At 40.2% G+C, this 26,629-nt stretch overlaps 1 long non-coding RNA gene across 1 annotated transcript in view; it reads right to left on the reverse strand.

The window, feature by feature from the left end:
• Positions 1 to 26,094, reverse strand: part of LOC144458940 (uncharacterized) — a 40,716-nt gene extending 14,622 nt beyond the window's left edge. The window contains exon 1 of the long non-coding RNA XR_013488277.1: positions 25,980 to 26,094. This is a non-coding gene — a long non-coding RNA (uncharacterized LOC144458940). The remainder of the gene's footprint in view (positions 1 to 25,979) is intronic.
• Positions 26,095 to 26,629: the final 535 nt, after the last annotated feature.

A 26,629-nucleotide genomic window follows, 5' to 3' on the forward strand; every position in this document is an offset into this window, starting at 1 on the left:
ACTGTCCCTTTAAGTAAAACTTCCTTCACCACAGTACCTTTAAAACTTTAAATATTTTTTATGAGAACGTTGGTCTTTGAAGTTCGTTTCTGTTTCATTGACAGCTTTGACATTTTCCATGCTGTCAGCTCATCTGGTCGACCCCACTGTGAACCATCTGATGCTGTAGATAATAAAGATATATCTGATTTATCTAAATGTCACAAGGAATTTCATGTCGTTTTTGTGCCCAGAGGGCAGCAGCTGAAGCTCTGCACGCTGAGGAAGAAACAGAAACAGTCAAGGCATGTACTTCAAGATACCAAGGTGACACACGACAAATTAACTTTCAGACTATGAAGTCTTCATCAGGGATACCAAGATAAAATCATGTGATCATTGTTTGACGTGGGATTTTTAAATTCATGAAGGAGTCAAAGTGAGGAAGTGTAATGCCACCACATGAACTGTTTCTCTCCCACGCTTTTAAAAAGAGGTCATGACCTTTCTGACCAGTCTAGACAGTGGACACCAGTCTGTGTTTTCCAGTAACAGCGATTAAGCTCGTGCCTAAAATGACTTCTCATGCCATGAGTTTTCATCCTGCATCCAGACCTTTGTGACTCTTTCTCGTACACACCCAAGCATGCCTGGCATCTTGAGGAATAACCAATAGCTAACCTAGCTTTACAGGACAGTGGAGTTTAAATCTGAGGCACATTAATCAACAACTGATGGTGGGAAACTCGAGGGACAAACTGGAAGCTTTGGTGTCCTACATAAAAGACGGCTTTGTGATTAATTGCTGCCCTTTCACAATGAAACTGTAGGTTTAGCTGTGAAGTTTCTTTATGGACATTTAATTCAGTTTCTTTTATCTGGGTTGCAGAAGTTGGAGCATGTCCCCCCCATTCATTTCTGCCGCCGCCTTTGAACTCGCTCAAACATGGAAGGCTAAATATTTACACATCGGCCCTTGCTTGTTTAATGTTACAGGCACACTCACACAGCAGAGTAAATGAATGAAAAAAGCTTTAGACAAAACACCTCCAGCGGCTGATGAGTACCAGGCCACTTCGCAGCGCCGGTCCCACAGGTCCAACCTCCTTTTCAGGGCATGGGAGGCAGGGACCCAGGGGTCTGCACGAGGGGGCTCAGCGGAGAAGCACAGCCGTGCTGACACTGCTGTCTCTGTGAAAAGAGGCGATCTGTGCATTTAGAGTTGGCTCAGGCCCAAAGAGATTAAATGGAGGTAGGATAGAATACCATGTGAGGGTATTACGGACAAAGAGCCATCTGATCAGCTGTGAGCGTACCATTCATGATCACAAAAGAAGGTGGTGTACAAAGGCATGTACTCACTTTTACTCTTTTTTTTTTCTTAATTGGCTCTCCCTCACCTTAGCAGTGATTGTCCAGTCATTACTTAGCAACAGCAACTCTGCCAAATGTTGGGTTTTTCTGCATGTCGGAACTGTATTTCTTTTTTTTTAGCTGTCCAAATACCAGAAACATGAGTGAAAGTGTAAGGTCTGCTGGCCGAGGAGCATTTAATAATTTGTTGGATTACAAATTACATGAAAAAAAGAACAGAGAAACAGAGAAAATCCTTGATTAATTGAAGTCACATGGGTCCACATTTAACAACAGCAAAACTAAACTAAAATATCTGTTTACAGACTCACACAACTTGTGCAGTATAATTCAAGTCTCAGTTATCCAGTACTTCCCAACTGACAGCCTCTTTGATAGGGAACTGAACAGAAAATGAAACGTATCTATGCTCTCTGCACAGCCAGACTTCACTGACAAAAACAGCAATTTAATCTTGCTAAACACAGTAGCTGCTAATTTACCACCACTTCAATGGGCAGTTTGTTTGTGTTATTACGTGACTTTGCTGAATCTGAATCAACACTTTAAAAACACCAAAGTCACACAACAAATAAAAACTAACTAACTGATCGAGGCAGCGGTAGACCAGCAGCTCCTGTGTTCAGGTAAACCACTGTTTTTGTCAATGGAGTCTGGCTTTGAGGGGAGCATAGGTAATTTCACTTCCTGTTAAGTTCCCTATCCAGAAGGTCTGTGTGCTTGGGAAGTACAGAGCATATGACTGGATAAATGAGACTTGTATTACACTGCTGTGGTTGTGTGAGAGTTTGTAAACAGATGTTTTGATAAAGTTTTGTTGTTGTTAAAAGTGGACCCCTATGACTTCAATTCATCAAGAATTTTCTCAGGTTTTGGATTCTTCATTCATTGTGGAGGTATGCGAGAAGTCAAGTTTTTCTTCACAAATCTAACGTATCATGGCATGAATAACTGATAAACAAATGGTCATGGTGGGGGTGAGGTATTCCTTTAACCTAAGTCTATACATATTCTTTATACTTCTTACTGTGAACTTGTGCACATTATTGGTCGGTATTTTGCACGTTCCTGCAAAAACTGCATGTGTCTTTCATTTTAAAAAAGATATATTGTTCATATTACATCTCTTAATAAAATTTTTTTTGTCATTTTTGTCAATTATGTTCCTTGACTTTTGCAGTACATGCTTTTTATCTTATTATTTCCTCTTATTTATGCACCAAAACACCACAGCAGATTCCTTGTTTTTGAAAACCCTCGCCATCAAGGGTCTGTTTAAGACCTTTTGTTTTAAAAAAGAAACAAAGAGTTCAACCAACTCAGGGTGGTAAAGTCATCTTAATAAGTTAGCTTTCTACAGCTAATGAATCTGATTCATTCGACAGTTGCTGGCTAAAAATGAGAAAGCCTCTTTTGTACTACCAAGCATGCAGCTGGCCAACTTTTTACAGAAATTACTCAGAAATTCTGAGTGGTAAAGTTGCCACTGTTATCACTGCAAACTGCCCATGTGCTGTGCCAGAACAAAGTGCTAGGCATAGAAACAACAATTAACCTTTTCACCTGTATTTAGTGGATGCCAAATGGTGTCAGAGGTGTGAAAATCTGTTGGATTTTAAGCTTTAAACCACTTCCTTCCATGGTAGTGCAACCAAAACTGCCCCTGTGACATTTTTCCAGCCAGTATAAAGCCTCGCTGAGCCAACATGGGGTGCAAAGAGATTTTTTGGTGATATTTAAGAGAAATGTGCTGCAGGAAAAAGGGAGACAGGATTAAAAGAATGAAGTGAGCAATAAAGAGAAAGAGCTGTGAGGACTGACTCCACTCTACTCCTAATCCTTAATCAGTTTACATTTAGAGACTGAGCTAATTCTCACAAATGAAGCATCTGTTTTACTCCCCACTAAGTAGAAAAAAGTGCCTGAGTTAAACTCCCAGGGAAAATAATCAGGGGAAGGAAGCTATTAGTAAATGTGATCGGCTAAATCTGTCACAAATGCTTTGGACACAGCCTTGAATCAATGTAAGGACCACTTCTAAGACATAAAAGAGCCTTTCCTTTATATTCAGAGCTCAGAACAGCCACATATAATGGCATGCATTATAGCCGTAACTATAAATACTTCATGTTATGTTACAGAGCGGAACCAAGTAATCTCATGCCTGGGGACAGCAATCTAATCTGTGGTGAATCAGCAGCAACTGAAAAAGTCCTGTCCTGCTTCTCCCTGATAGTGAAAAGAAACAACAGCCATCAGCAGGAAGTCGGAAACAATGTCCAATGTCACCACTGAGGAGAGCGGAGGATAAGATATGTTCAATTCTCCCAAAAAAAAAAAAAAAAAAAAAAAATCCGAGGGTTAAAACAAAAGGAGACGTAGATTCGTAACAATTAACAGGGAGTTTCAAAACTGTCTCCTCGGTCCAAGATGTAGAATTCATCATGAATCTGAGACAAACAAAGACAATCTGCTGTGTGAATGAAAGGCTCAGGAGACATGGCGGAGCACAGACGCTTCTGGGACGGAGCTTTTTTTTCAGTCTGGTGCTGCAGTTGTCTCATTTGGCAGAAGCCGATGATTTGATTTACAAGTACAAGTGCATAATGTTATTCAGACAAGATGAAAAAAAGCATTCTGGCACAAAAACACTGAAACCAGAAAACGTTTAATTGGCTGTTTTACTTCTACTTTAACAGTGTTCTACATGCTACTCATATCCAACTCAGAATTTATTGACCTTAAGCTGTTACTGTCTGAGACACTCCTAAATCTTAATCCTCGGGAGAAGTGTCAATTAAATATATTATATCTACACATGGTGGGGAAGGCTGGAAGGTTTACAGAGTAGCAGAAATGAAACTGTTTCTCTCATTAATTTATCATTTCAGTCTTTTTTTTTTCAAACCAAAAAGTCTAATACTTTCTGATTTCAGTTTCTCAGATGTGAATATCTACTGGCTTTCTTAGTTTTCTGTGATATTTAACCACATGTTTTGAGGTTTTGCACCGTTGGCTGGATAAAACAAGCAATTTGAAAACCTCACCTTCAGCTTTGGGAATTTTTTAAGGACATTTTATTCACTATTTCCAGACAAAGATGTAACAATTACTGATCAACTGAGAAAACTGAGACAATTAAAAAAATTCTGAGTTGTTTATCATAAGAGTAGACCGATCCATCTTTTTCTCTTCCAACACCAATCCTAATAACCTTATTTTAAGGTATCTTCAGCCTATACCAATTAAACAGCCGTATGCATTTCTGTGTCTTTATTTAAGAGCCTGTTTATAGGTGGTATTATCATGTGTCTTGGGTGATCCAATCACAAAAGGACAGCTCAAAGTCTGTCTGTTCACACCTGGCATTATAATGCCTCTCCACGTGTCTCAAATGACCACTTGTGATCTGATCTCACGTCCCTGCTCTATATGCCAATAAATACATACCTCATTTTATGAGGTAGGCTACTACTGCTGCAGGAGTGTGAGCTCCAAGCTTGAGACAATTGGTTAGAGTCCACCTGACCGCACACACACAGTGACAGGACAACTGTTAGCATCACAAGGCTAATATTAACTAAAAGTTATTAACAGATTTAACGACAGAGTCAGGCCGTTCCTGTGTCGGTGTGAGTCTCTTTGGAGCATTTAACAGCTGCTGTTGCGTTAGGTCATGCTAACTAGGCAGACGATGAGGAGGAGAGCAGCTCTGGAGACTGTCCTTCAGCACTGCGTCTAACCTGTGTAACGGCAGCAACTGCTGGATTAATGAGGACATCAGCTGAATATGTGGTCCCTTGATGAACACATTAGTGTACGCAGTGCTGAAAAAAATGTGGCCATATGCAGCCCAGATCATCTCCGTATGTGGTGTGATTGATCAGATCTCAAAACACATTGAGGACGCATCTGCACTTAGAGCTGTCCATGTGTGATCTGATCACCCAGGACTCGTGTAATCAGGTGTAAACAGGACCTAAGGTGACATCAGGCTAGGGATCACTGTGATGCTAAAAACTGAGTTACAGTAGCCCATTTTAAATAGGAATTGTGCAAATTTGCAGGAAAGCCCAATCAGTCTTCTTTCAGCATTGGCAGTGTAAAAGCAAAATCGGGGAGTGCAGCGAAATGCCGCCTACCTACTTTTGTTTATACAGAATGCACCTTTTTCGGAGCAATGGGGTGCGTGAGCAAGTAACAAAACATGTAGCTCAGCGTGTGACGTAAACAGTGACGTACTCCGAGGGAGGCCACGGCTGGTCAGTCCTTCGGCCATTCTCTCATAAGTTGGCCCGCCCTTCACCGTCCCCGTCACTCGTCATCAACAGCCCCTCCCATGGCGGAAGGGCGCCTCATTCTTTTTAAACCAAAAAGGTTCTGCCAATATGACTACACTACGAGGCGGAAAATTGGGCATCTTGGATCAACTTGCCAATCCGGCTCTGTGTGTCTAAACGCTCGCAGCTTGCCGGCAAAACGGCCCAACATTCGCCGAAAATCTGGCAGTGTAAAAGGGGTTAGTGATTGATTGAATAAACCAATAAAGACAACATTAAATTGAAGTGACCCTGGTGAAACTGTATGTTAAGTGGATCAGTCACATTACCAGCAGCAATCCAATAAATTTAACTTTTTGTTATGGGAAATAGCAAAAAAGTGACCTTTTCAAACACATCAACTGCCCAACACCAAAAGTTAATAAATTTGCAATTTAAAAAGCAGAAAAGATAAAACTTCACATTTGAGAAACGTTTGTAATTACTGCCTACTAAATTACTTAATTATTTTGGATTAAGTTTCTTTCAGCCAACTAATTAATCAATTAATCAATTTATCTTTTTAACACTTACACCTCAATAGTTTAGGTGACACACAGTCCCAAAATATGCTGCCCTTTAAAGTGGACATGAAGTGGGCTTATAATGATGCAGACTAGTGGAATAGAAACAATAGCAGCATAAATATAAGTCTTCACAAACAAACATGCGACCAACATCTGAATACCTGAGTAACATCACACCACAGTAAGATTCTGTAGGATAGCAGCATTAGATCTGTCATTCTGCCAGTGTGTCGTCCTCCTGCAGGGCGACGACAAAAAAACAAAAAAACAAAAAAATGAAGAAATAAACCTGACAGTACCGGAGTAATGAGCCGTTGTTTTTCTGAGTAACTTTGTGAAGGTGGACGAGTCACAGAGGTCACCTGTAGGTCAGGTGGCTCCTGCTCAGGAACCTGTTCACTGATTAAGATGAAGGATGCTGAGCGCATAAGGTGCAAACGAGCCAGGGGCCTCAGGGGGCCCATCTGTTGTGGGCAAATAAACGGGGGCTTCGGTGAATGGGAACCAGTCCTGCTCTTCCCCTGCGAGGCCCAGCAGACAGCTCCATTAATCAGGAGCAGGATGAGCCTGCTGGGCTCGCAGTGACAAGTCAGCAGTGGCACAAACTCTCCTCCTCCTCCCCACACTGTATCTCCATTAGAGGCTGGAGGTGTCAGCTGGCTGCAGCTTCTGTTCCCCTGTTGTCACTATCAATGTTTTCACAACTGTCCTCCAAGAATAACTTTAAAAAAGTGACACAGGAGGAGCAGGGAATAATTTACGAGCTGCCATTAATCCCACCAATAAATAAACATTTGTTTAAGGGGCTGGTTTAGGAGCAAGTGACCAAACAACTTCAGCTCTAGCTGACTTTTTAAAACAGCTCACCCTTAACTTAGATTTGAGTTTGACTGTAAGAATTATTCAACACTGACTTAATTTTAGTTAAAAATAAGTCATATTTCACTGCAAATTACTTTACTGATATGATTTCACCATGATTTTTAGATTTCAATACAAACCTTCCTGACCCCTACAAGAGCCTGTTAAATCTGAGGGGTCACAAGATCATTAAGAAGAGACGAGCCATAAAAAAAAAACACAATTCTGCTAGATAAAGGCATGTTCATTTTTTTAGACTTTCCTCTAACTTTCTTACCCATATTTTGCTATATATTGTCCAAGAATTAAGTTGATTGAGGGTTGCAAGTAGAGATAGGAATCACCAGAGGCCCCACAATATGACATTATCATAATACTTAAGTCACTGTGCAAATTAATCGTAATTTTAGACATTTTGCCCTGCAAAATTTCGCAATACTATACTGTATCAGTTTTTTCCTCTGATCTATATAGTCGCAACCAGTGATGAGAGTTTGTAACACTGTTTCATTTTAAATGGGTCACAAGCACAGACTGTAAAAATAATGGATGTGGCTGCCATCACGTCACCCATTGGTTTGTGGACTCCTCTTTTGAAGGCTCGAATTCGGCATGTCGGTTGTCACCATCTTGGTTTTTTGGAGCCAGAAGTGACCATATTTGGACGAGAGGCTGGCGCTGTGGAGGAGTGAGGGGTGGATCTGACTGAAGGCTGAGGACCCTTAAGCTACCAATTCTTAATTATGTCTAACTTAAAGCTTTAATAAAATGTAAACAGGTGAGTTATATAAAATGCGATCTCCAGTACAGTTGTCATTGAGGGAGAAATTAGCTATTGAGACCAAAAGTGATTTGTGTACCAGGCTGTAAACATGTTAATTTCTGCTGTAAGGTTGGACATTTCAACATGGAGGTCTATGGGATTGACTGGCATCTGGAGCCAGCCTCAAGCGGCTGTTCAAAGAACTGCAATCACACTCACATGTTGGCTTCATTTTTCAGTCCTGGGGGTCGCTGCTTGGTCACAAGCCAATAAGGTCACTACTTTAAGGCAAAAGTGGCCAAACAAGCAACTAAAATAAATTAGAGATACAGCACTTTAGGGCTGGCTGTCTTGATTAATTTGTCTATAAATGACTAAAGACTGTAAAACATGTCAGTATAATTTCCCACAGCCCCAGGTAATGTCTCCAAATGTCTTAAATTTGTCCAAAACCAAAACATAATTATTATATGTGATGAGGAGCAGCAGCAAATCCTCACATTTGAGATGCTGGAACCTGAGATATTTGACATTTTTGTTTGAAAATGTCTGAAACAACAATTTGATATCAAAATTAATTTGATTATTTTCCGTAGACTGACTGACCTATTAACCGACTAATTGTTCCAGCCCAATAGTACAGGTAGAGTACAAATACCTTTGCAACATAGCACATGGTTGAGGTATGTGGCCTTTAAGATATATGGATGTATATGGACTGGAGGATATAAGTATTACCTTGTGATAACTTTCCAGAGTTGTACAATCCTGTCTTATAACACTCTAACCTTTGTGGAATGGAGCATCTCCTAAGCATTACAGCGCATGTGTGCGTAATTAAAAATGGACTATGACGTTCGTATTTCATCTTCTCACCAGCTTTGGCACCTTTTTGTAATGCAGTGGTCTATTTTCAGTCTGAACACGGCCTTAGCCCCAACTGGCAGACGTGTCTTCTGCATAGCAGTAAGATAACACATGTCCCCTCAGAAAGAGAGGGAGGGGGGGAGGGTGCGGGCAGAGACAGTGGAAAGGAAGATGGAGGAGCACTTTAATAGTATGATTCAGCAGAGGTATCAATTCCCACAGATGGCAAGCTGGCTCCTATTGACTTACATAGGAGGGGAGTAAAGAGGCAATCAAAACCACCCCGGGGACAGACAGTCAGCACATCAAAAGGGAGCGGGATCAGTGTGTTCAAGGCTCCCCATCAGATCCGAGTGGGGAAAGAATGAAGGCTGAGCTCTGTGAAGTGTGAAGTGAATATACATTCAAATGATCCAAAATGGAGTCGATTTGTTCGGGGGCAATATACAAAACCTTTAAATGTCACTGTAAATACAAACCTCTATATCTTAATGTGTCTTCCCTGCAGACTCACTGAGGTTCCCTCAAACTGCTTACCGCCTGTCCCTATTCATCCTGACAGATAGCTGAGTGGCAACCCAAGGCTATCCAAACAAGAACCAGGCTGTATTCAGCGGGGACCAGGTGTCAGAGGATGTCCATTGACACCTAAACAAACCGTACAACAGACGCAGTCGTAGCCTGCTGGTGGTTTGTCTTGGAGGCCGGCGGCTTTCACACTTTCTCACCACCAGCCTGCTTTGAGTAACACAACAACAGGAGAAGACAGAGGAAAGGTGAGAAAGTCACCACTTCCACCTGAAGACAGAACGACCTGCAACCTGAGGATCTTACCTCTGCACTTTAACAGTTCCTTATTTGGTGAATAACAGAGTTGAAGCTACATTAACCTTTTCGCAGGGACTTTTAATCAGTCTGATGAATTCTGCCAGACAGACAGCAGCCTGACCTCCAACCCCTGACGAGTGATGGAGAGAGTTGGCACTGACAAGACACTATTAATGATTCATTAACGGTGCTTTAATGGTCATTAAACTGCACTGTGAACTCCGCTGGTAACATGTGATCCTGTGTTGTGCTGTCTGCTTCTCTTTGTAATAAATATGAATGACTAGCCTGTAATTATAGGTAAAATAAGAACTGGTATTCACACCAAAAACAGTGCAAATATAGCTCAATAAACAAAAGTGAGATGGCAATCTGACAAAGTAATGTTTCCGTGGCACAGCTCAAGTCTGATTTGAATGCTGATTTGTTACATTAATGTAAAAGGCTGCAGCTACGCAATTTGAGTTCTTATGAGTTAAGATAATAAAACTGATTTAATAAAACACAGAATTCTATAAATGAGCTTTAAGTTGTGCCAGACATTCTCCTCATGTTGGATGAGTCTATAAAAATGTGTTTGCCTTCAGTTTTTCTCCTATGCAGCGTGTGGTGAAAGAGGGAAATAAAACAAACTTTCTGCTTCATGCCAACTGGTTGAATATGCAGCAAACAGAGCTGCAACGATTAGCTGATCTGCTTGATTAGTCGATTGAAAGATATGTAATTGCAAACTACTGTATCGTTTATAATCATTTTTTTTCAGGTAAAAATGTCAAACACTTACTGGGTCTAGCTTCTTAAATGTGGTGATCAGGGAAACACTCCCGAGCAGTCTTGTAAGGAGGCAGGTTGTGGTGGCGGATGGGTCACAAAAACGCAGACCTTCCCCCGGGACTTTTCCCTGGAGACGTTTCAGAATCATGTAACTGTCCATTAAGGACCTAATGTCAATCATGGGGCACTAAATTGTAGGATATCATATGAACTGGTTTATGTTGACACATTGTCTGGAGATGTTTTGGTCTCCAGGTTGTGCTGCAGAGTGAGCGCACTTCATTCTCGCACTGCTCTTTAGTACAGACAGCTGCAGACACAATACAACGGCCAAGAGGAGGAGAGACCTGCTCAACCTCCAAGATAACAGTTACCTCCTACCTTCTGTTTAGAAGTGTTGAATTTACAGCTTACAGCATCTTAATACGATATAGTCTCTGGCTTGTTTGATATCTAGCGTCGGCAAAAAATGTTTTTGCACAGTTGCAATCCACCATTTTTTTTTTGGTTTTTGTTTTTTTAGATATTTTTGGGGCATTTTTAGCCTTCATTTGATAGGACAGACAAGCATGACAGGGAGAGAGAGAGAGAGAGGGTGTGACATGCAGCAAAGGGCCACAGGCTGGAGTCCAACCCGGGCCGCTGCGGCAACAGCCTTGTACATGGGGCGCCTGCTCTACCACTAAGCCACCGACGCCCCTGCAATCCACCATTAGTGAAGTTAGCTTATTTACTACATTACGTGACTGTCACTGTCACACTGAATGTCCTGCTGACCCCACTCAAACACTATATAGAAAAAAAGAAATGGACAGTTGAATGTTCCTGTTAAACGACGAGATCTGATTCAAGTGACATAATTCAGTCAGGTACAGACCTGATTAACAATGTACTCTGTAGTAAATGTATGATAACCTCTCAGTTCTGGACTGTTGGTTGGACAAGAGAAGCAATTTGAAGACATTGCCTAGGACTCAGGGACGCTGTGATGAGCATTTTTCACAGTTTTTGGCATTTTACACACCAAAAGAATTAACGGATTAATCATAAAAATAACCGGCAGATTAATCAATAATAAAAATAATCTTTAGTTGCAGCTCTATCTGAAAAATGCTTTACATAAACAACAGAGCTGAGACAATTCAACGATTAATGATTATTAAATTAATTGCCCAGTAATTTGAAAATCAAGTAATTGGTATGAGTCATTTTTAAGGAAACAAACTTCTCTGGTACCAGCTTATTAAATGTCTGTATTTTCTGAATTGTTTTACTACTCTATGACAGTAAACTGAATATCTTTGAGTTGTGTGGACAAAACAAGACATTAGAGGACGTCAACTCATTTTATACTAATCAATGGATCGAGAAAATAATCTACATATTAATTAGCAATTAAAATAACCATTAGTTGCAGCTCCACACAACAAGGGAATCACAACAACAACAGACAAACAGCATTTTCACTGTGCTTGGACACTGTTGGGTTTGTAGGAAAACAGGCAGCAGAATTGTTTATTCTAATAACTGATAATGAGACTGAATCACCACTTTGTTTGACTCCATTCATTAGTCTCTCATGTTGTTTTGCCCTGAAAATCAGCAGCAAGTGAAATATCTGTCTCACTGCAAAAGTTGCAAGCATGTTGCTGTTAATATTTTTCATATTGATACAAAAATGTGCATATTTAAGAGTTGTTAACTCTCCAAATGACTCACAACAACCTGTACAGCTGCACTGATGTCTTTGTTGCTGTTTTTCATAGTGATTTATCTGTCGCCTTTTTTGGGCTCTGGCACATGAAGATAAAGTCCTTATTCCTAATACCGCCTACTGTACAAAGCTCTGATTGACTTGGTTGTTACAACTGCACCGCATCAACATACGCAGCCTCCACATTCATGTCAGGTCTGCAGATTCAAAGGTTTAGGTAAAAAGAAAAAGGATAATCTGGCAGACACATTGAACCTGGCTCATCTTTTGCAATGCAGCAAAATCTGGAAATACGCCAATCACATTGTTACATGGAAGTGCACATTCCTGGTAAAATATTCTAAGATGTGAAGACCAGATTCCTATCTCACAATCAAGAGAAAGCATGTAAGGATTGCCCCGTGATAGCTCTGAGAAGTCATCTATAAATCCTGACATGAAAACCAGGGAAACAGCCGTCAATGAACATCAACACCAGACCTATTTCAAATGCTGAAATTATTGCGAAATGTGGACAGTAACTCAGAGTCTAGATTGAGGCAATAAATTATGACATTGATGTCATCATGAACTAATTTATTAGGGGATCTCTGCGTTAGTTAGACTTGTGAGAAGCAGGACTCAAGCATCATTTATGCCTTATGATGGTCATAAATTAAGCCACAGAGGTTCGCAGTCTTTCAACGGAAAAATACATTTCTCAAATCCATCACTAATTCAGCCCTTGAGAATAATAAAGAGGACATTCTTCTTCCTTCATATCATTATTTTTCTAATTCACTGCTGTTTCCTGTATAGTGCCATCACTACCTCGACCACATCAAGTTCCAAATACAACATACGTACTGCTATATCCACAACACTGAAGGGGTTTCAAACTATTTTTGTTTGTCATCCTTTCACATAACTAATGTCTATGTCTTCCAGTTGTGAGTAGCTCAGACAGTTTAGTTTAAATATTGTTTAGCAGCCCAGTCGAAAAGAAGAAAATGCTGGCATTGTACGTTTCTGCAAACTATGAATACATTACCTCTGTGCGTTTCATATGTAGCATATAAACATTTTCAAAGTGACACAATATATGAGCGGACTATGTCATTTGGAGGGGATTATAGATGGCATGACACCTTGGCAAGCTGCAGACCACAGTTCAAGACCAACAAATAACAACAGCACTTGTTTTTTAGGGAGTCACTGCTGCATTTCCAGCAGCGTTTTAAGCACCAAACATGGGTGTTTTATATCGGCGCGTCAGTGTGTTTCCAACGGCAATCTCGGCACAAAAGGTGAGTGTTTCATAGCAACTTGTCACTGTTTTTCCATCAGCTTTTTCCACACAAAACATGGGGATTTTGTAGTGCCCCGTCAGTCATTTTCCAGCAGCTTTTCAGGCACAAAAGGCAGTTGTTTTTTTTACTGAAACATCGCTGCTTTTCCTGCTGGGATTGTCCCCCTTTAAACCGGGTATTTTAAGCCCAAACATGATCTTTTCCTACTGGTTTTTGCACTTAAACCTAACCACATGTTAACCACAGCGCTGCTGAGTCATAAAGATTCAATGTATCCACTACATACTAACAGTAGTGTAAAATGCCAACATTTTCTCTGGTAATTGGGTTGCGTTTAGAGGCCTTAAGAGGTAAAACTATACAATATTCCACAAACAAGCAGAGATTACTGTACAGAAACAGAAAATGTATGCTACTTTGTGTCAAGAAATGTATTTTTTTTTTTCTTATTTTCTGCCCTGGTAACCATTTCATGACCTGTCAGATTAATCTTCACTTAGAAACCACTGGGACAGAGCCATTACAGAACCTTTGTTGGCTACCAACGTTACAGATTCCATGTGTGAAAAGGGTTTATGTAGTAATTCTGGTAACATGTTAGATTATTCATTGTCTTTGCACAGACTTGGCATGCATCATTATCATCGCAACACATGTGGGCTTTACCTTTCACCACTGTGGGCAAACAAAAGGTGTCTATCTGTCTCCTCCTCTGCCCTGTCAGCTCAACAATGATTATTAAATGTGTGGGCATGTTTCCTTTCAAACTCAATGTCCTTCCACTAGCACAGCAGCAGGACACATAAACACAGTATGTAGGTCACTCAAACAGTTTGTGTCTGTTCTCCCCTCTCTCTCCACGGCTGAGGTAAACTGACAGCAAAATCAAACACACTGTTTGCCGAGTGTGACTCATCTCACCCGGAGAACCTGGGAAGTGGGGCAGAGTTTGCCTCCTCCTTGATGTTGACCTCCACGCTGCTGTCTGAATGTTTGGTGTGAGCGACCAAACATCTACCTGCTGAGCTGCGCAGGCCGACTGTCTGACAGCAGCTGAGGATCGAGTTTCCTCTCTCCCTTATGACTGATGGTTAACATCGACCTCCTGTGTGTTTATAGCAGTGTGTCACTTGGTGGCATAAACTGTGTCGGGCTACTTGAAGTGAGCAGAGGAACCAGGAAGAGAAAGATGTCATGCGATGAAATCCATTAAATCCGATCAGTGAATTACACGGATAAAACACATGGTATGTACAATTTTCCATTTGATGTAATAGAACAGCCATAAAAAGCGGCGCCATGGGTTAGAGTGTTGCACATAATGTAAGTGTGACAAAAGTCAGTGGAACAGAATATATGGGGTCATTCATATCTCTCTATCTTTGAAGTGACTTGAATGGAAACTGGGGGAATTCACATGGAATTTAAAGAAGTTAAAGATGAACTAACTCTTATGGACCATGGATTGATTACGGAATGGGCGTACCATACATAGGCTCATCATAAAGAGATGCAAAGGAACTGCAAAGACACACAGAATACCTACATAAACAGGGAAAACAACCACAAAGAGACACAAAGTAACCACAAAACGACCAAAAAAGACCAAAAATACTTTCAAATTGACACAGAATTACCTCAGTAAGACAAAAAATGACCCAAAGAGACCCAAATGACCAAAAAAACAAACACAAAACAACCACAAGGAGACAAAAAATAACTCCAAAGCGACACAAAACAACCAAAAAGAGACACAAAATGACCTTCATAAGTCACAAAATGACCCCAAAGAGACCCAATGACTAAAGACACAAAACAACCACAAGGAAACACAAAATAACCACAAAGTGACACAAAGCAACCAAAAAAGACACAAAATGATCTCAGTGAGACCCAAATCATTACAAAAAGAAACAAATATATTCCTATATTGGAAAGGTTTTGGGGCTCTTTGCATATCTTTGCCCAGGGGCCCATTGTCTAATATTCCACCCATGAACTATACGTGGAGTGGAGTACTAAAGCTAAAAGGAATTAAAAGCTTTTAAAGACACACACACATGATGCAGACTAATTATTGTGAACTAACTAATTCTTCCACAGCGCAGAAAGGTATTTTTATTTGACAATAATATTTAAAAAGACATGCACGCTAGACTGCACTCTCTTAGTAAAAACAGATGCGAACAAGTTTATTTCAACCACAAAAAACAATAAAACCCAACAAGTTTTACTAGAGACCCTGGTGCTTGTTGTAGTTCTGGTTCTGTGAGGAACGTTTCACGTGTCTGAGAGGTGGACGGCAGTGTTTGTTGATGGAAACAAGTTTTTCTTTTCCATGACATGCTTAAGCCTGAGGTTTACTCCTGCCCCAAATGAGGGAGACGCAGCTCTTTTCTGCTTTAAAAGAAAAGTAGCTTTGAGGCACAGTGGTGCTTTGAGCTAAACGCTAACATCAGCATGATAAACTGCCCACAATGACCACGCTAACATGCTGATGTTCAGCAGGTATAATGATTACCACCATCATATGTTAACATGTGGGCATGCCTCCACAGCATTTAACACAGCATACAGCTGAGGCTGAATGTCATTAGTTTGACAATTATTTAGTCGTTAACTGTAGTATTGGACAAATTGTAATTTAGATTGTTATCCTCAAAGTTAATGCAGTTAATCCCGTGGGGGACATGGTACTAAATGTGAACCCATCTAATAGTTGTGGAAACGTTGAACTCATCGGAACAACAAATGTCAATCTTCTGGTGGTGCCAGAGGAAAATTCAGGGGATCATCAAACTCTTTAGGAGTGATCTGTGCTCTCTGGGCACTAGGGGTGGGAATCTTTGGGCACCTCACGATTCGATAACGATTACGATTCAGGGGCTACGATTCGATTATAAAACGATTATTGATGCATCTTTAATTTATGTATATTGATGCACTTTTTCACAACACACATTTCTTTTTGTCTCACTGAATAAGCATTCAACACTTGCAATTTTTAAAAACAGTACATTTGTAATAAGAAACATTTGAATTCATTTCCATTATATTTTATTAAACATATAAATGGAAATGCGTGCAAACTGGAAAGTTACAACTTCGTTGTACGGAACCAAAGGTAACAACAGGTATCTTAAATCACAAGATAAAATGTGCAGTTAGAGTAACAAATGATTCGGTGGCGACAGACGTCCACGCATCATATGTAACTGCGTTCCTACCTGCCTTCAACAGTGAGACCATGACTTCTGTTTTGGTTTGATGGTAGAGTGTCGGGATGGCCGTGTCAGTGAGATAGCGTCGGGATGGGATGGTGTATCTGGGCTCCAATGTATGCAGCAGTGCTCGAAATCCCTGATTTTCCACGACGGAAGAAGGACACAAATCCTTGGCAATAAATGCTGCGATGGCCTTCGTAATTCGCTTTGCCTTTTCCGATGAGGGTGGCAGCTTTCTAATTGCTTCCTCGATTGTTCTCTGGTCGGTAGCGCCACTAGTAGCCGCAGCAACAACAGCCTGCCGTCTCCCTGACTCCTCCGTCAGGTGGAATCGAGTTACATGGCTTGTCATGTTTGTTGTGTTGCCAAAGTATTTTATTTTAGCACGACACAGCTTACATATAACGTGGCTCTTGTCCAGTTTGCTTCCGCCGTCAACGTTGTAGAAGCCGAAGTATTTCCATGTGTCTGCTTTTAAATTAGAAGAAGCTGTTCAGCTCTCACGTCGAGGTGGGTAGCGGTCAGCCATGTTTGTTTTCCTCTGTGCGCGTGTCGGCATGTCCGCTCCAGGTGCGCATCCCAAAGTGTCCCGGAGATGACACATAACGCGCTTCTTAGTTCCGCATTATTTAGAAGAACCTTCTGTATCACTCTAATTAACAGATTTAAATGATCGAAATTTGGACGTTTGTGAATCGATTCAGATTCGTCCACGTCTGAATCGCGATGCATCTAAGAATCGGAAATTTCTCCCACCCCTACTGGGCACCATCAGTTTCCTCAAATGGCAATCAGTAATTGTTGATATATTTCAGCATGGACCAAAGCAATCTCTGAACCCCTTATTGGTCTGACGAAAATAAGCCTCTGAGGACAACGGCCAATATGTCAGGAGATCTGGTGCAGTCAGCGGGTATTTGGGCACAGACTTCTTCCTCTGTGTGCCGGTCATTCGGGTAATCTCTTTAAACAGATGTCTTCATATTTATGCAGACAAATAACCTTTTTTTAAAACAAAGTTAATGAAAAGCTAAATCATTGTCAGACTATGGCCACTGGGTTCCATTTCAGTCGATGCGTTCTGCCTCTCTACACAGACCTTTACCTGCCACCCAAACCTGATTGGGTGCTACTGGGACTACAAACTCACTACAATCAGAAAACACAACACTTCCTATACCAAAATATTCTTCTGTTGCCCACAGATTATGCAGGGATTTGCAGACATTTGGTTATCAGTCCCCCAGAATGTTGGGATCACAACAATAAACGAAATTCAGCCAGTCCCTTTGCAGCCTGCACAACCTTGCAAATTTCTCACCACAACTTTATGGCAAATTTAAGTTTTTAAAATGGGTAAAATATCATTTGATTGTAGAGCTGCATGCAGTGTACTGATTGCTCAGCCCCTCCTTGTCCGTTCTCTCTCTATGCTGCTGCAAGAGTGTGAGTTCTGTGTCTGGGGCAGTCACACACACACACACACACACACACACACACAGTAACAGGGCTAACTGTTAGCGTCACATGGCTAATGTGACAGCTAACCCAATGGTTATTAATGGGTTTAACAACAGAGTTGAGCCATTTCTGTGTCGGTGTGAGATTGTTGGGACTGTTTAATAGCTCAGTGTTGGATGATAGATGCTGCTGCTATGTTAGCTTGCGTAACCAGGCAGAGAGCTTAGCTCTACGTCAATCTCAGCAACAGTTCGTCATTGCCGATCAGCTGTTACTGCCTCCCACCATCACCATCACACAGATTCTAATTCTGTGGGAAACAATGAATACTCATTATCGGCTCCAAATCTGAGACAGCATCATAACTATTTTGGCAATTTCTACTTGAATTTAATTATAATAAATGCTTATAAACATGCATTGCAATTTTTTTTAGAAAACCTGCTGTGAACGCAAGCATTTCGAGCCTCAACGATCCCAAAAACAGTCCGCAAAATCCTGGAGGGTCTGGTTTATAGACATTAGGACCAAAGTGGTGGACTGACTCATGACTAGTGTGGCTAAAGGAACAGTATGAGCAGTCCCTCAACTATTGTATTAACTTTTATAGATCCAACATGAATATTTATAATAGAAAAAGTGACTTTGATGATATCAAGTAAGTACAATTTTATATTCAGTTTTTGAAACTCTGGGAACATTGAGTTCTGTCCGGATGCATACAGAAGGTCACATGAAATCACTTTCATTCACTCATATTGAGTGACTCAAGGCAGGACATCAGTGTGACTGACTGAAACACTGGGTGTGTCATTTCTTTTTCTGGATGATATTAATGTGATTGAACACTGATGGGTGAGACCTTGGATAGCCTTTCTATGGAGGGTAATTCCTCTCTTCTACTCCTGCTGTCTCTCTTTAAACTCAACACTACTACTCTGTAGAAACTGTAAACATAAGACACAGACACTCATGTTTAGACCCAAAATGGAAACTTTGTATTCACAGTAATTTTAAGAAACAAGTCACCTGTTTGCAGCCAGAGCCATCAAGCCAAACTGTGATGCCAAGCCAGTGCATCTCAAGGAATGTATTAACATAGGAGTTAAATGGCTTGTTCTTTGATAGCAGTGTGAAGGGCTGCAGCTTATGATTATTCTTACTATTTATTATTTGGTGTATAAAATGTCACAGAGACGGAGAATAGTGGAAAATCCCATTCAAAATTTCCCAGAGCAGAAGGTGGCATCGTCCAATTGCTTCCAATAGTCTAAAACCAAAAGATTTTCTTACAGTTGAACACCTAGATGAACATTATTATTATTAAGCACAAATCTAACAGGAACATCAAATTTCACACATACCACAGAATTTTGCTTAATATACATATAATCCAATTTGTCATGTGACATGAATTAAAAATGGGAATGAAGTCAGGTACGGCTAAATACCAAAGATAATTTGAACTTCCTTCAATATACAACTGTATCTAGCCTGCTGTATGCTGCAGCGTTCCGCTCCTCCACCAGGACGTGTCATCAAAACTCTTCCCTCCTTTTGGCCTCCTGTGTGGAGGTCTGCACACACCACGCTGACGGGGAACTCCTGTGGGAGAATTAACTCTAATCCAGCTGTAGCGTCCTGCTTTGATGAGGATCGGCGGTACAATATAGCACATGACAATGCACTCTGCTATGCACTGACACCCCCTGCATGCAAATAGAAAAAAGGGCTGACCGGCCATTCAGCAGCTTTTTCCATCAGTGCTGCATGATGGAAAAAAAGATATGTGATTTTTTTTTTTTTTAAGGCTTGTCAGAGAGACTTTCTCAGAGAAATGGCTAAAAGTGAAAACACCACCATTGAAAGGGAAGGTAATGTGTATTGGTGTTACAGTATGCTGCTAATCTGGAAGAAACATCAAGCCAAAAAAGTTTTAAATGAGAGTTTTTTAAACTGGAGTTTGAAATGTATACATTTTTCTCATATCTTGGTTTTCTTTATCAAATTGTGCATTTAAAAAGCATATGAGGTTAGCCAATGACATCATCCACCAGAGGGACCAATACTGTTACATAACAGCCAGACATGGCTGTGAGCGCCCCACACTGCTGCTCCAAATGGTCTCTTTCTGAGACTCCATACAGTACGAAAGCCTTACTTATCTAAATCTGAGAAAAAAATATAAGTCAGATAGTGAGCTCAAGAACTGTTTGCAAGCAACAGTGACGTTAGGAAAAAGATGACGAATCTGTACAAGGCAAAAATGTCATGATTTATACCCTTTACTAAACAAAATAAGGAAGATATGGAATGAGCCCTTTTAAGGTCAAACTAAAATTAGACTTCGTTTTTGCTTAGAATCAGGAAGGTGTAATGTTGTTTTGACCTGTTTAGCCTATTTACTTTGTCAAAACAGTTATTACAAATTCCAGTTCAAGGCAGTTAGCTGGCCATTTTCTGTCAGAAAAAAACTGTAACATGGATGTATAAAGAGAACTGGATACAGTGTTAGAGGCAGGGCCCTGGTCATTCCTATGAAAGTTGCTCAGTGGAACATGAAGCAAAAAAGTTTCATTTCTGGGTATAAATTGCCCAGATCTCCTGCATCCATGGGCCCATTGTGAAAGCACACTAATATTCCTTTAACCCCGCCTGCAAACCGCTTGGTCTCAGGTTTGCTATAATGAATGCCGTAATATAACTTTGGCTATGATTCGGCTATTAGTGAATTTTACAACATTTAGGATCCACTGATTTACAGATGCCATAATGTAAGTCTGTGATGAAAAGGTCTTTTTGGGCCCAATGGCATCACGTGACGAACCCAGAAGTTGTAATTCCACAGTTTATCCTACAGATGTAAAGAGAAGACTGGATACAGTGTAGGAGGCTGGGCCCAGTTATTCCTGTTAAAGCTGCTCAGTGGCGCATGAAGCCAAAAACCTTCAACTGCCGCATATAAAATTACTCAGATTATTAGCACTGCTTCTGCATCATAGGGCCCAGAAGTCTCTAGAGCAAGTACACCAGAGACTTCCACCAGTCAAGTGATTAAATCTTGATAGTGAAATGAGTCACTTTGCGGGGGTTGTGACGCTAAAAAAAAATAAATTAGTGCACTGATTTGCAGACGTCTCTTTCCTGATGTAAGTGTATAGGAAAAAGTCTTTTTGGGCCCAACTGCATCACATGATGGAGTTGGAGGTTGTAATTTCACCGTTTAGCCACCATGAAAATTGGATTCAAAGTGAGACGCACTTCCTGGGGGCCTGGTTTAGCCACTATGTCAAACTGGCTTCAAAACCCAACTCCGTTCCTGGGGATATGACCTGGACCCAGGCCCCCAAGAAGTGCGCCAGGCTTTGAAGCCAATTTTCATAGTGGCCAAATAGTGGTACTGCAATTTCCAGGACAGCTGATGCTATCCAGCTAAACCTCAGATCATGCTGGCTGTCATTGGCTCAGCAGGTTTTGAAATAGCAAAGGAAAAGTAATATTTAGCTAATAATGCTAATGTTAGCAAGCTAGGCTAACTAGCTTCCACTTTCTGAGCAGAAGCTAGAAGTTAGCCTAGCTTGCTAGCCTCCAATTTCCTAACTTTCTTAAAGTAACCTAAACGGGGCTTCTGCAGTCGCTAGGGAACCACGGAACTTGATGCTGTGTCTCCTAGCAACACTACGTGACAAATGTCAGTCAACTGTTGCCATGGGAAATGCCCAGCCACAGGTTTGAGGCTACATGCTAATTCCACACATATGTCCAAAAACGATTTGGAAAATGGAAAAATAGCTGCAGTATCAACGTAGTTTATATTTTCCTGACACATAAAAATGAGAATTCAAACTTTAGTTCCACATTAAGTATGTGGTGGCATTGCATTTAAGAGCACACGTGTCACATTCCTCAGCAGCATATTCCTAGATACTCTCACGTGGTAGAATGAAAACACTGTGCAGGCGAGACGCTGGCAGCCAAACACAGGTCATCACCGCCAATAAAAACCAACTGACAGTTCAGAGACAGAAACAGAGCATGCAAATGAGGCAGCGTATTCCCAAAGAAGAAAGTGATGTCATGTGATAATAATGATGGTGTAAAATGAGACGCAGCCAGAGAGAAAAGTCTAGCTGGCGAGTGGCTACAGTTCTGACTTCAGGAGTATGAACCTCTTTAATCTATTCCAGCTCTGGAAAACATTACATAACAGCAGACCTCCATGTATTCCTGGGCCTCTAAAGTATCTGAAAAGTATGTGTGCAGCCGTTGTGGTGAGGCAGTGAAGTTTGGCTCGCTGTGAGTTTGACTGGAAAACACACAGATCTCTAAGATACAATGTACACAACATTTACTGCAAAGCCTCTGTAGTGAGGAGTACAAGGTCGAAAGCTGATGCAATCACAGCAATGCAGAAAGTAAAAATTCCCTTTCTCACTCGAGGAACAGCAACAAATTTGGATGTGACTCAACTACATTCAACAATCTCTCTCCTAAACAGCCAAAGTCACTGTTAACTGCAATGATTTCACACTGAAATGTTGTATGGTTGTTTTTAACGTGAAATAAGTATATTTAGAGCCCAATAATCATCCTTAATGAAGCAAAAATGACAAATATTTGCTGTTTCCAGCTTCTTCAGTGTGAAGATTTGCTTCTTTTCTCAGTTTCACATCACTTTAACTTGAATATCTTTGTGTTTTGGACTGTTGGTCAGACAAAAACGAGATATCTGTCATAGTGATGATTCTTTTAACTACTTTCTGACATTTTGCTGACCAAATGATTAGTCAAAGTCATCATCAGATTAATGATCATGAAAACAATCATTTGAAGTGGTGTTAAAACACTGTCTGGGTTTGTATCGCTCCTTATTTATCTTTAAAAGAAACAGACACTTTGTGACTCGAATGTAACACTAAGACAATGCAGTGGTGGAGGAAGTAGATCCTTTACTTAAGTAAAACTACTAATACCACACAGTAAAATACTCATAATAAAGTTTATGGGCGTGTACCCCCAAGCACTCAGGTAAGGTCGGGGCTTTATAAAAAGGTAGCAACCAGGTACCAGACTATGAGCAGCAGAGACACGGCATCAAAAAACACAAACATAGCTGAATCTAGGGTTGGCTTTTACTCTCACTTTCCCTGCTGAGCATGTTCACAAACAGTGACTGACAATCCTGCATAGTATACCTTTGAAGTATCAAAAGTAAAAATACTCAAGACAGAAAAGTCTAAAAAAGAACAACCTCAAGCTGACAAACAGAAATGTTAGACTAGTTAATTAATCAACTAATTGCTGTAGCTGTACTTGTATATACTGATGGGCAGTTTAATTCATAACAAAACTTCATATTTTAGAAGATCTTTATATGTTTTGTTAGCAAAAATTGTAACTTGTAAAGTAGCTAAGGCTGCCAGATAAATGAAGTAAAAAGGGTGTCTACAGATATAACAAAGCTAAATTTAAGACTATTTAAGACCTTTTTAAATACCAACTTATATGAAATTTAAGACCAAACCTGCAATGGAAATACATATTATATATAGGGATGTCAAGATTACTTGATTTCACTATTAACCGTGAATTTAAACGCCACGGTTAATTATTCATAAAGATTTCTCAACACCGCCACTCTCCAAAGATTATGCCGGGACGGAACCATATACAGTAGGCAGATCAGCCCAACTCTCACGGAATGAAAACAAAGTTACACAAGCGGTACAGGTGAATAGGCGTCTCCGAGTGATGAAGTATGGATTATTTATGTTTCAAAGGGCATCTATAAGTCAAAAGCTAGCTAGATGTTTTTTTTCCTGTTTAAAAATTCTTTTCTCAGGTCCAAAAGAAATGTTCAGAAACATTTTTGTAATATAGTTTACAGAAAGTCTGTAAAGAAATATATGTAGCTTTTGAAACCTTTTCCCAAAAGGGAAATCCTGCTGTGGATGTTTAACACAGAGATAGTTTTTGTTTAATTCCAATGGGATTATTGTCATTAAATCTTGTACTTTTTAGTTACTTTTCTATGTTGCTATATTATTTTTGTTATGTTGGCATGGCAATAAATGAAACTTAAAGATCTATAAGGAGTGTTCATGTTTTTTACACATTTATAGTGTATAGTGTATAGTGTTAATTAATGCATAATAATAGTGATAATTGTAAAACCATGATTATTTCTCTGACAATAATCGTACCAAGAAAATCTATAATCGTGACATCCCTAATTATATATACATGTGTGTGTGTGACACGCATTTCTACATACTCTTTCCAAGTAAACACACTGTTGTCAGCTCAAAATGAACAGTAAAGGAAAATGACAACAACTAAGTTGAGTTTAAGTTTAATGTGCTTAATGTAAAAAGAAAACAAAATCTCATCTCTGTCATAAATGCTATTTATTATTGCAAATCTTCGGTCTGTCCAATGATTGTATTGTAAACAGTCACTGGGTCTGTCAGGCCGGAGAAATTTTCGTGGTTATGTGACTGAAAATATTCAAGACCCATCATATCTGAACTTAAGACAATTTAAGATCTTTTAAGGCCTTGTATTAAGAATTTTTAAGACATTTTAAGATGTTTTAAGGACCTGTAGACACCCTGATGAAGTAGGGTAGAGGCAGAAAGTGGCATGAAAAGAAAATGTTTAAGCATAATAAAAGTACCTCAAATATGTACCAGATTAGATGTACTTGGTTACATCGTACAGTGCACTAGAAGCCAAAATGGGGCTCGTTTAAGCCTCAGTTTCAGGTACAGTAAAGTAGTTCTTATACTTGACACTGAGCCAGTTTGGACTTGAATTGCTGAACTTAATTCATGTAATGATGAAATATTAACAGGAGCAGTTGACAATAGATCATCTATGCAAGCTGCTGAAATACTGTGGGTCATTTTGCAAAAACAGTCCCAGTAGGTATGACTTCTGTAGGGGCTTTGCAGGTGGAAAGACACTGACATGTCGGGGTAAAAACTGGGGTAAACACCAGTGGACTACAGCCACAGAAATGTGTTTTACAACGGTGGTTATTTGCAACCAAGACACAAAAGTTTCACTTTACACCCAAATCAAGCACAGTGTTAATCTAAAGTGTCTCTCTGTAGATGTCTTGTGATAATCAGATTCTTTATTTGTGCCAAAATGACATCATCTCCGCACAGGGATCCAGTATTTCCCTGGACAAAAACTTCAGCAGGGTGAATGCACGTTGTCATGGAGGCTTGAACCCAGGTCAGCCACTTACAGCACACTTTCTCCCTGCTCACAATACACTCGTCCTGCCCACCCACAAAGTGCACACAAAGACACCACACTAATCCCATCTTTTGTGGTCCTCCCATGTCTCAGTGTGGCTTTACCTCATATCTCCACCACCAACTGCTTTTATATGCACTCACAGGTCAGCAGAATAAAAAAAAATATATAGTTTAAAAATCCTCCTTTGTTGCACACAAACAAGCTGCACATAAAATAGCTTATAAATTACGCATAAGAGAGCCCTGAGCAGTACCTGATGCTATCACTGATGCCTTTTATCATCTTTTGTTATGATCACTGTACTATCACACTGACAGCACAGATAAAACAATGCTTGAAGCAGCTCTAGACTTTGTGCTCCATGGAGAATAAAGGCTTGGGAAGTATACAGAAACAAAAAAAACATGAAGTAAGCATCAACAATAGCTTGAACAGATCATGCATATAAACATCTCCAGCAGTATTAATAGGAGTTGGACAGACAATAGAGAAGCCAGACGAAAATAACACTTGTCCTGAGAACAATAGTTTCACATCACATTAAACCTCTGCAAACTCCTTCACAACCCCACAGCCACTATTACTCCTTTATATCAAGTTTACAGCAGGCACATTGAGAGATAAAGAGCTTTTACTTTGTTATATCATCCCGTGTGTTAATCAGTGTAATTACAGAATTAGTTTTAAAATGATGAATGCAGTCGATAGAGGACACATAAAGAGCTCTTACCGCTGGGACCACAGTTTGTCTCGATCCTTTATCGCTTTTATATTCCCTTTTTTTTCCTGGTGATCAGTCGCGCGTCTCACAGACACAAATCTCGACCTCACTTCCATGTGCTCGCGACCAGGACCACGCGCTCAGGGGAGCGCTCGGGATACGGCGCGTGACGTCACGGCGAGGCTGGAAAGACGGTCGAAAAGTCGGCACAATATCAACAATAATACAGGTGTGTTTTAGCAATGTAAGACACGAAATATAATGTAAAGGCTTACATACATGTGAGTTTTCAATGGGAGGTTATTTGGAGTGTTTTTATTGGTTATTATTGATTATTTCTTATAATATTTTCATTATGATAGAGCTTTAATACCTTGATTTAAGATAACTATGAGTTTCTGGCCAAACAAAACACACATTTAGACTGTGTTATAGTCTGCAGAGGGATAAATGCGTGAGTTTGCAACTGTAACCCAACTTGTTTTGCTTTCACACATCCAAAATTTGACTTAAATCTGACCTGAGACATGAATTAAATGATCATTTGGCCATTTTAACAATCAGCTTCATTGCCTAACTGTGTCTAACAATGCAAGGTGTTTGAGGTAGCTGTCAGTGGACTTAATTAGGGAGAAAATCCTGCAAGTTTGTGTGCATCC

This window comes from Epinephelus lanceolatus, chromosome 20, assembly GCF_041903045.1.
Source record: "Epinephelus lanceolatus isolate andai-2023 chromosome 20, ASM4190304v1, whole genome shotgun sequence".
Lineage (NCBI taxonomy): Eukaryota > Metazoa > Chordata > Actinopteri > Perciformes > Serranidae > Epinephelus > Epinephelus lanceolatus.